This window comes from Phalangium opilio, unplaced genomic scaffold (genome assembly GCF_054372755.1).
Source record: "Phalangium opilio isolate 3A_F unplaced genomic scaffold, DU_Popi_V2 ptg000070l_1, whole genome shotgun sequence".
NCBI classification, from domain to species: Eukaryota; Metazoa; Arthropoda; class Arachnida; order Opiliones; family Phalangiidae; genus Phalangium; species Phalangium opilio.
This window is the reverse complement of record NW_028324182.1, coordinates 11,581,901-11,590,961: the sequence shown is the minus strand read 5'-3', so window position 1 is coordinate 11,590,961 and position 9,061 is coordinate 11,581,901. Positions and strand designations below refer to the sequence as shown.

Here is a 9,061-nt window from a genome sequence, read left to right as displayed (position 1 = left end):
GCGAAAAATACGCAATTCTTTTTTCCCTCTGTCGCTATGACCCGCCTCTTCTTTCATTCCCTTCCGTCCCATGGAAGGGGGTCCGGGACTTTGACGCGCGCCCGGATTACTCTGTTCTCCATTCCTACTTCTAAAATTAAATCTATCCCTGGTTTAATTAATATTATGAGCCTTGACAAAGTGCATCTCTCCGCTAGTGTCAATAAAATGTGTTACTATAAGGCATAAAAACTGGTATAAAAGTTATTAACGTATATTTTTCTGACTACAGTTTGAGGATCTACAAGAGAAGAGACGATGCACCGGAAATATCGAAAATAAAACCAAAAAATATATATTTCCATTTAGAGAAAATTTATGATAACCTCATTTTTGGGGGTATTGACTTTCTCAAAAGATGCGACGGGATTTCACGCGCTATAATATCTTTGATGGAAAATCGAGCTGAAAAAGAATAGAACAAAAGTGTTGATCTCAGAGTCCCGCACCGGCTCGCGCTTTTCTCCAAAAGTTTTCCCGTTTGCTCCTCGTCTATTTGTCTTACTAATGTTCGGTTCCACTAACCCTATCCTCTCCTATGATTCATCGCATATACGGTTAGGCTTAGCTTTTAAACGAGCGACCAGAATAGCAGAGGAGAGGAGAGGAGAGAGAGAGGAGAAACTAAGGTGTTTGCTCGGATCCCCGAATCCTTTTCCCAGAAAGATCAGAGAGAAAACTCGCCGAGGAAAGAAAGAAAGAAAGGGACGATTGGTCCCAGTTGTTGTGACGCTTTTCTTTTCAAAAGAATCAAAATCGAAGAAAATCCGCTAGGAAGAACTTTTAAAACTTTTGGAAAACGAAAGAGAGGTAGTTTAGAATGCAAAATATATGTAGGCGAATGGAATAGACAAAGACACGTTTCGCTTCGTAACTTTTGCTGATTGTAATACAAACTTAATCTCCCTTATTCTATAGGGAATTAGGTTTCAGAATTGCTTGACACAAACAACGCCATGAATTATAACAAGGACCAGTATTTGTTAATGAGCAAATTGAAAAGTTCGTCATCGTCATTTGCATCACAGCCAGCATGCAATGCTGAGGTATAAATCCCTTCATATCTCTAAAACCTTTCATTGGCCGTAAGATCCAACTTAATTGATTCAGAATGAAAACAAAGATAAACTATTCTAAACCTCAGACGAATATAAGGAACAGATGAAGGGGTACATGTTGCAGTTTAACAGACTTCAAAAGTAACTGACGGGAAAAACAGCCTAGTCATATAGAAGAACTATAGACCAAGCGAGGGACGACAGAGAGAATGTCATCTCATCTATTACGGAAGAGTCTTCCTTATATAAGATCTAGGAAAAGGTAAAATAAGTGTGGAGGAAAGGATGAGAGAGAAAGAGAGAAAGAAAGAGGTCGAAGAAACGAAACGGTGGAAAGAATTCCCGGCGGATCTCTAGAGCTTCTCGGGGTCGGGTCGCGTACGTCGAGCTTGCTTTAGCAATGTAGGCAACATTACTCCGCATCCCCCATTTCTTCCTTCTGCGTCCAACTAGGCTTTCGTCGTCACTATGCCATTTCTTTCTACACACACAAGGTGGATATACCCTCTTCCTCATACCTACCTATACCCGATTTGCAACCGGAAGAGGAATTTTCATTTCCTCTTGGAAGGAAAAGAGAGAGAAGGAGGAGGAGAAAGAGAAAAGAGGTGAACATTTACTGTTCGATATAGTTCTCTAGGACAAGAAGAAGACGGCAAAGAATAGCGGAAAGACTTCGTTTAGGTTTGGGATGAGTCGCGGAACTTCTCCGAGGATGGAGTCCAAAGACAGTACGTGGAAGCATAAGTTTATTAGATATGCTCCTTCCATAAGCATGACACTTCCTATACTTCGTAATGCCAGAGACTTACAGCTCGAGCTGGTTCGAGGACGACAAGGGAGAATTGACTACACTCGGTGGTTAATTTTACAGTCCATCTTCCTATAGTCCGTACTAAGCCTTTGACAGCGCCTCACCAGGCGTCGCTTTACGAGAATCTATGACAAGCTCCAGTTTGTAACCAGTGACAAACTTATGTCACATATCTTTTAAACTTATGGTGGAAGAAAAAGCGGAGAAAATTTGGGATCGACGTCGGATTCTCCATTTCTCCGACGACGAAGTAATAAGATGTTTATTGTGAATAGAAAATCTTTTGGAAGAATGGTATAGGTCCGGTGATTGGATTTCTATTTCAATTCTCTCTCATTCTCTTTATCCCTTTTACTTTGAAGAGAAAAATAATTGGTAAAGGTTGCCGTAGAAATGACGGGGAAATTTAAATAATTTTCTTTGTGGAGTTTCAGATCAGGCTGATCCATGACGTTTCATTTGGTTTTATAGAATGTTAAAAAGGCAACGAATCTTCGGATTGAGTTTAATTTAATAATATTGAAACGAGTTACTGTATAATTAACTTTCTTGTCACATCAGCTGGTTAATGGACTCGAAATATAAATTGATTCACACGGAATTGTATCTTAGATCGAACTTAATTAAGATAAGTTGATACTTAGCGTATATTTCTGCTTGTGTTTCTTTCAAAATTTCTAAATATAATATATATAATTTTTATATTTAAATGCGGTACCATCCGATGTCAAAGCATTTAGAATAAAGACAAAAATTTATTATCATTCTTCAATTATTTTTTCTCCATTTCCCACACACACACATACTATAAGCGAAAGTAGACGATGCGTAACGAAGTCTCCCACGATCGAATCTATACATTTCTTTTTCTTTTTAAATCTCCAGACATCCAATAAGTATGAAAGCAACTATGATGGCACGGAATTTAATAAATTTATCCATGAATATTGCTCATAAGGAGATATACAACCATATCCATTTATAATTTAACTCTTAAATACTCCTTGAAAAATTCATTAAAATTCTTAACACTACTCCTGATGATAAGAAAAAAGTTTACTCAGGGGAACTATCTAACGAACTTAACAAGCTATATAAGCTGGAAACATTGTATATCTGATTTTGGATATCATGTTAAAAATAAGTTTTTTTTTTTTTTTTTTTTGAATCTATGGCCGATACGCCCTACCGACTTCGTGGTCGTACAGAGAGAGACGCGGTTTTCAGGAGTAGAGAGGCCTGAGACTTTTTTTTATCATTTCCTTGGTTTTGGTTACTACAAAGTACACCCATTCAATTTTGCTAATAAGGTTCTACTTGTTAATAATGGAGACCATGGTTTGGCAACCTTATCTTCAGAAAGGGTCAAAGACACGAAAAAAAACTCGGTAGATGTTCGTAATATTACAGTTAATGAGTAAAGTACCCAAGATGAGGATTTAAAGACGCACCCCTTATAGTTTTCGTCTCATTAACTCGCGGTGCTTGAACACGGGGCGATAAAAAAGAGTGATAGCTGCAAGGCGACCCATGGTTCGTCGTTATTATGAGAGCCGCGTTTAACCTAAATTACGCTTGGAACATCAATTTTTGTCAGAGTTTGTGGCGACATCTGATAATTTCGGGGCTTATGTTTGAATATTATTAAGCATGTTGCAATACAACTTCGTGACGTTCCTATCTCTACTTAAAATGGCTAACTAGAATTTTAATTAGTACTATAAGTAAAAGTAAAATTATCCAAGTACGCACCGCTCTAGAATGAATAAAACCGTAGAATTCTTGAAAGTTTTAATTACCTAACTCCGCCCATTTCTTAATTTTATTGACCGTTGCTTTACGTAATGTTTGCTATAAAAGGCATAACAATTAAAATAAATACACCTAAAATAATTAGGTATTTTCCTGGATATAGCTAAACAAATTTATAATGCATATAATGTATTACAGAAACTATACGTTTTCTTTGGAAATAAATAGGGTAAGGCCTACACTTTAATTAGAGAAAGTATACCCAAGTTTTACTGTTTTTCTTAAGTACACTTTTTACAAGAACTTTTAAGCCATTAAAACTTTCAAAATTTGGCCTCTCAAAAGTACAGTTTATCTACGATAAAACGGTTTAGACCAATTTTTAGATATATTTCTTAATAACAAAGTAATATTATATATACTTGACTATATTGAACTTTTAATATTTAATAAAATTCCCCACCAAAAATTAGATCTAGCATCCCGAATTTGCATGATCTAAACTCAAATTTTACTAATTCTCTCTAGATATATAACTCTGAATTCCGTATAATCAGGAGTCCAAGAGAGGCGTAAGCTATTTAGAGGGTTAAAATCGTAAAGAGGGGGGGGGGGCAAAGCAGGGGTGAGAATATATATATATATGTGTATAAATCTATACACAGTTAATCGGTTAAATTTCGATCGAACTAGGGCTTTAATATAATGGCTTACATTTTCCCCCTAAATTTCAGTTCCCCGGACAACGTCAACTACAGGCTACAACTTCTCGTGATTCTGATTTTAAAATTGCAAAAGTGTAGTAAAAGAGATCCATGGAAAGGCACGAGGGAGTATTAAAAATCAAAAATGAGAAAACGGGTGAAAATCCGGGTTGAATCGCAGCACCCTTTCCACGTTAAGATCATATTTAGGGAGAGGGGTAGATGGAGAATAGGGGGGCTCCGCAATTATTGTGTTAAATTAATGGCTCTTAATAGCCGTAGGACCTACCAAAGGCCTGGTCCGCTCAGAGGCCAGCAAATTTCGGAACGGTTAAATTTACAAACATGATAAATGATTTTTGCCCGAGTAATATAATCCCGTCATCTCCCCCAATTTCGCTGGCATCAAAACCTTCCACTTTCAAACTCCTCGTATTTCGATCCCCCAAAAATACTATGAACGCGTGTAACCATTTTTATCCTTCTCGTTTAGACCCTCGTTTCTCCTTCAAAGTTCGAGTAATTAAGTCTAGGGTGGGGCGATTTCTGAGCCCTAGCTCCGTATCTTTAAGACTTCTTTCCCATGGATCGACACCGTGCTGTGCCATATGTGGTGGTGCGAGGCTTACAAGAGCCTCACTTTGAAACTCCTTTAAAAAAGATTTTATATAATAACACGGAGCGAATGTGTTGTCAGTTTTAGATAAATTATAGCCAAATTGGCTAGAATCTTAGGAAAATTTGGCTGGAAAAATTGAAATTAGGGATGATACTCTTCGAGTCATGTTTTTCTCTCAAACCAAGGCGCTCAAAGACTATGTAAACTAATTTCCCAAGTTGACAAAATTATTTGGCAATAGCTACGACACCTATATCCTCGTAATTTTGATACATTTGGGCTATAATTTTAAATTAATTCCATCCTTTCTATATTCAAAGCAGAGACGAAAATTCAGGCTAAGACTAAAGCAAGGGAGGCCCCTGAAGGTAATTGCAAACACGTACTAGATAATGCCTTTCCGGCTTCGAGGCATATATAAAGATGTTTTAAATATTTGATTGAATAGACAAAGAGGGAGTTGACTTCATCGCAACCCCTCTTTCTCTCTCTCTCTCTCTCTCTCTCTCTCTCTCTCTCTCTCTCTCTCTCTCTCTCTCTCTCTCTCTCTCTCGTTCTCTTCCCATTTCCCGAAACGAAAATGGCGGGAAAAGGGACAAGAGGTTGGGCAGGGGGGAGGAAGAAATCTTATATATTGCCACTACCAACCCCCCACCTCGTTTTAGGTTCCCTTCATAATTTATTCAAAAGCGGTAACTTTAATAAGTTATCAATCGATCCGAATAAAAGAGGATGGGTGGGAAAAAGGTTCTCAAGAAAACCTTTAAGTACCTTTTTCTTGTGGGGGTTATTTTCTTTATGTAGCTTTCGTGACGTTACGCTAAAAACCGCCCAGACGTCTAAAAATCTGAGCCGTAAAAATTTACGGGTCACTTTGGTTAATTAGCTTTTTTCCTACCCCCCTTTTCCCCTTACTAGTTCTTTCCAACTCAGCTTAGAAATCAACCCCCCCCCCCCCGGTTTCGAACACGAGTCCAAATTCCATTTGCGTAGAAAGAGTTAATGATGATTAAAGAGGGGAAATAGAGATTATTAGTGTAGATTTGTTTCGTTTCAAAAGCTTCCAGGTTATTAAACGGGTACTACCGTTGCGGTGAAATCTAAAAGCGAAATCGTATACGCTTGAAAAATCCATCAGACTAATGAAATTTTGTTTCGATTTATCGATATACAGTGATGTTTTTTAAACATTTATCAGTTAAGTATTAGTTCGTAGCAGGTTTCAATTAAATTATTTTTAAATATATTAAAGAATTATATAAAGGTGGAGGGGGGGCTAAATTTACTTGTATGGAAAATTTGGATGCATGGAATGCTCAACATTTGAAAGTTTCGTAATCGTAATCGTAAGAAATCAATTCGTAGATTGTACTTCGTACACAGGTTTGGTTCAAAGTTTAGACTTATAAGAAAACGTAGTTTCTTCACGATCAAACTTGAGAAAACTTGAGAGCGAATTTTCAATCCTATTTGCGATTCCCAAAGGTGTAAAGAAAGGCCCAATTTTCAACATAAGCAAGCCTAAACTATACCACAATTTAGGGCCAATATTTGAAGGGGAAGAAAAAAACAAAAAGTAGTTTAAAAGAAAAATCTACACCACTTTGAGCGCCAGAGAAGATTGCGAAACAATTCTTCTTTTATCGGAAAATTGGGATTGTAGTTTTAAGGCATGCAGACGATGGCCGTTTCTCTATGCCGTCATTACTATAGCCGAATTTCCAATGCGCGGTAACCACCAAAAATTTTATATCAGTTGACGTATAAGGGGGGGAATACTGGTTGGGATTCAAAAGTCTAATCCATTATTTGAAGGTATACAGGACATCAGAAGTAAATTAATCCAAAATATTAAAAAAATCTTATTCAATTTTCAATATACAGTTTTCACACATGGAGGATTCATACCTTTTACACCAGGAGGCCGGGCAACCTTGAGGACAAAAACCCGTCTGCTTTTGAAATCCAGGTAGCCTGGCCTTCTGGTAAAAATGGTATGAATCCTCCATGTGTGAAAATTATCTACATCCTATGAATGGGTTAGTTTCAGTCATCTATACTTAATTGCCTCTACCTTCTAGTGGAGTTACAAAGATCGGAAATACTTGGAGAAACTTCGAGATAATTTTCTTTTGAAACGGTGAACATTTGTAGAATTGTTCTCCACCCCTCCATCCCAATGGAAACTAGTAAGTTAAGGGGCCAGGGGTTGTTTTTTTCCTAGAGTGACGGAGGCGGCCAAAGCATCGGAATAATAAAACTCCCTTTCTAACATTTCGCTTTTGTTTCGTCCAAAATATTTCGACAGCGTCGGTAGTTCTCTTTTCCTTGTCCATTCGGAAAACCATTTTGCGCAACCCGGGGGTCGTTAGGAGCTAGCCCGTTCCCTGGAGTACAGCAGACGATTCTGGGAGAGAGTACAAAAAAAAGGCTGCCTCTTATTCGTTCACGCCATCTAGGTTAGATATAAAAACGTTTCCTCTCTTCCCCCATCCCCAAAAAGCGTTGGAAAGAGAATAGGCATGGAGTAGGTATCCCTCCATCTTCGGAGAACATAGCGCCAAAGTGATGTAATGGTCTACTCTTTCCAAACAGCCACAAATTTGTCGGTTAGAGGCGAGCCCGGAAAAAGAATAATCGGAGAGATAGCTAGCTAGCTAGGTATACGTAGGCGACTAGCTCTTAGCTACTACTGTGAAGAGGATGAGAAACGTTATCTCATCTCGGGAGTGCATTCGGTATATACGTACAAGGTACAACCGAGATAAAACGAGGCATTCCCATTTAAGCAATGATTCCAGTATTTCAATGGGATTATAGCTTTATATGAACTGCATTTGAAGCTTGGGATTGGGGAGTTCGCGCGAGAAATCCACGCGGAGAATGCAACGAATCGGAGGGAGAAAGTTATATAACAAGGACTTTGTGTCATACCCAGACTGAAAAGGGACTTTGCTTTCTGTTAGAATTACGTTGTTTATAACACAGAATCAGGTAACATTTCTTAATCCTACAAAGAATAAGTGAACCCGTGAGAATCTGAAATGAAATAATTGGCGGCAATTCCAGTCCAAATAAATGGAATGTAGTTGCGAAATATTGCAAGTTTGTTTCAGTAGAGTACACGATACGTGGTATGAACTCTTAAGGATTTATTTATTTCATAGAACCAATAGGGTTTAAGGCTAAAACAAGGCGATTTCCTTACGATCGGTGTAGGTATTACTTCATTGCTTATTGGAGCATAAAGGTAGGCGGAAGTAAAAAAAAAGACAAAAAGAGGTCCGGAAGGTTACGAAACTGGGAGCTAGAAGACGACGCATGGTGGATAGGGGAATTTCTAGAACGCGTAATCCTTGTTGCACGTGCCTTACTCTGGGGAGCGATTCACCCTTTCGAACATGCCTTATCCAAAAAAGAAATAATAATAATGGCTTCAGAAAAAGAAGTTAGAGGTATAACCTAGAGAGAGAAGAAAAAAATACAAAAACCTTTCTCGGCGTTCTCATCTCTCCATAAGTAAGGGCAAAAAAAGTTTATCCTCGCTTGGGTCATTTTCAAGAAAACGTCCTCGATACTCGAGAATTTTTGGCGCGAACTGCACGCGCGTCTTCTAACTTTAATATTTCTCTATACATTTTTTTCCCGTAGAGAACTTCATGCAGGACTAGACCTGGCGATTTTCTAGTTCCAGATATAAAATATTTCTTCAGATGAGTCTTCCACGCTATGGGACACACTATAGTTTTTAAGCCTTTTTTTCATAGAAGTATATTTGGAGTAATATCATAAACAGTTAATAGAGTTATAAAAACGTCTGAACGAAACAAAAACAAAAATAAGGAAGTATATACCGAAAGAGACATCCCTAAAATTGGCTCCCCATATATTGGCTAAGACCAGAAGTGAGATGAGACTAGAAGTGAAGGGCTCTAGCATTGATAGTAGATCCTGGCACTAGTGAACAAATTTGAGGATTTTATGCCGCTTCCATCGCGCCTACACTACTGAGAAAAAAATTGGTCGAGTTCCAAAAACATTTCCTAAACCCCTTCCCCTCAACCTAAAGCCGCGA

General features: G+C 38.1%; 1 long non-coding RNA gene across 1 annotated transcript; it reads left to right on the top strand.

The window, feature by feature from the left end:
• Window positions 1-231: 231 nt before the first annotated feature.
• LOC149661639 (uncharacterized) lies at window positions 232-2,660 on the top strand. The gene is made up of 3 exons (XR_016369116.1): window positions 232-1,085; window positions 1,150-1,828; window positions 1,902-2,660. It is a non-coding gene; the product is annotated as an uncharacterized LOC149661639 (long non-coding RNA).
• The last annotated feature ends 6,401 nt before the right edge of the window (window positions 2,661-9,061 follow it).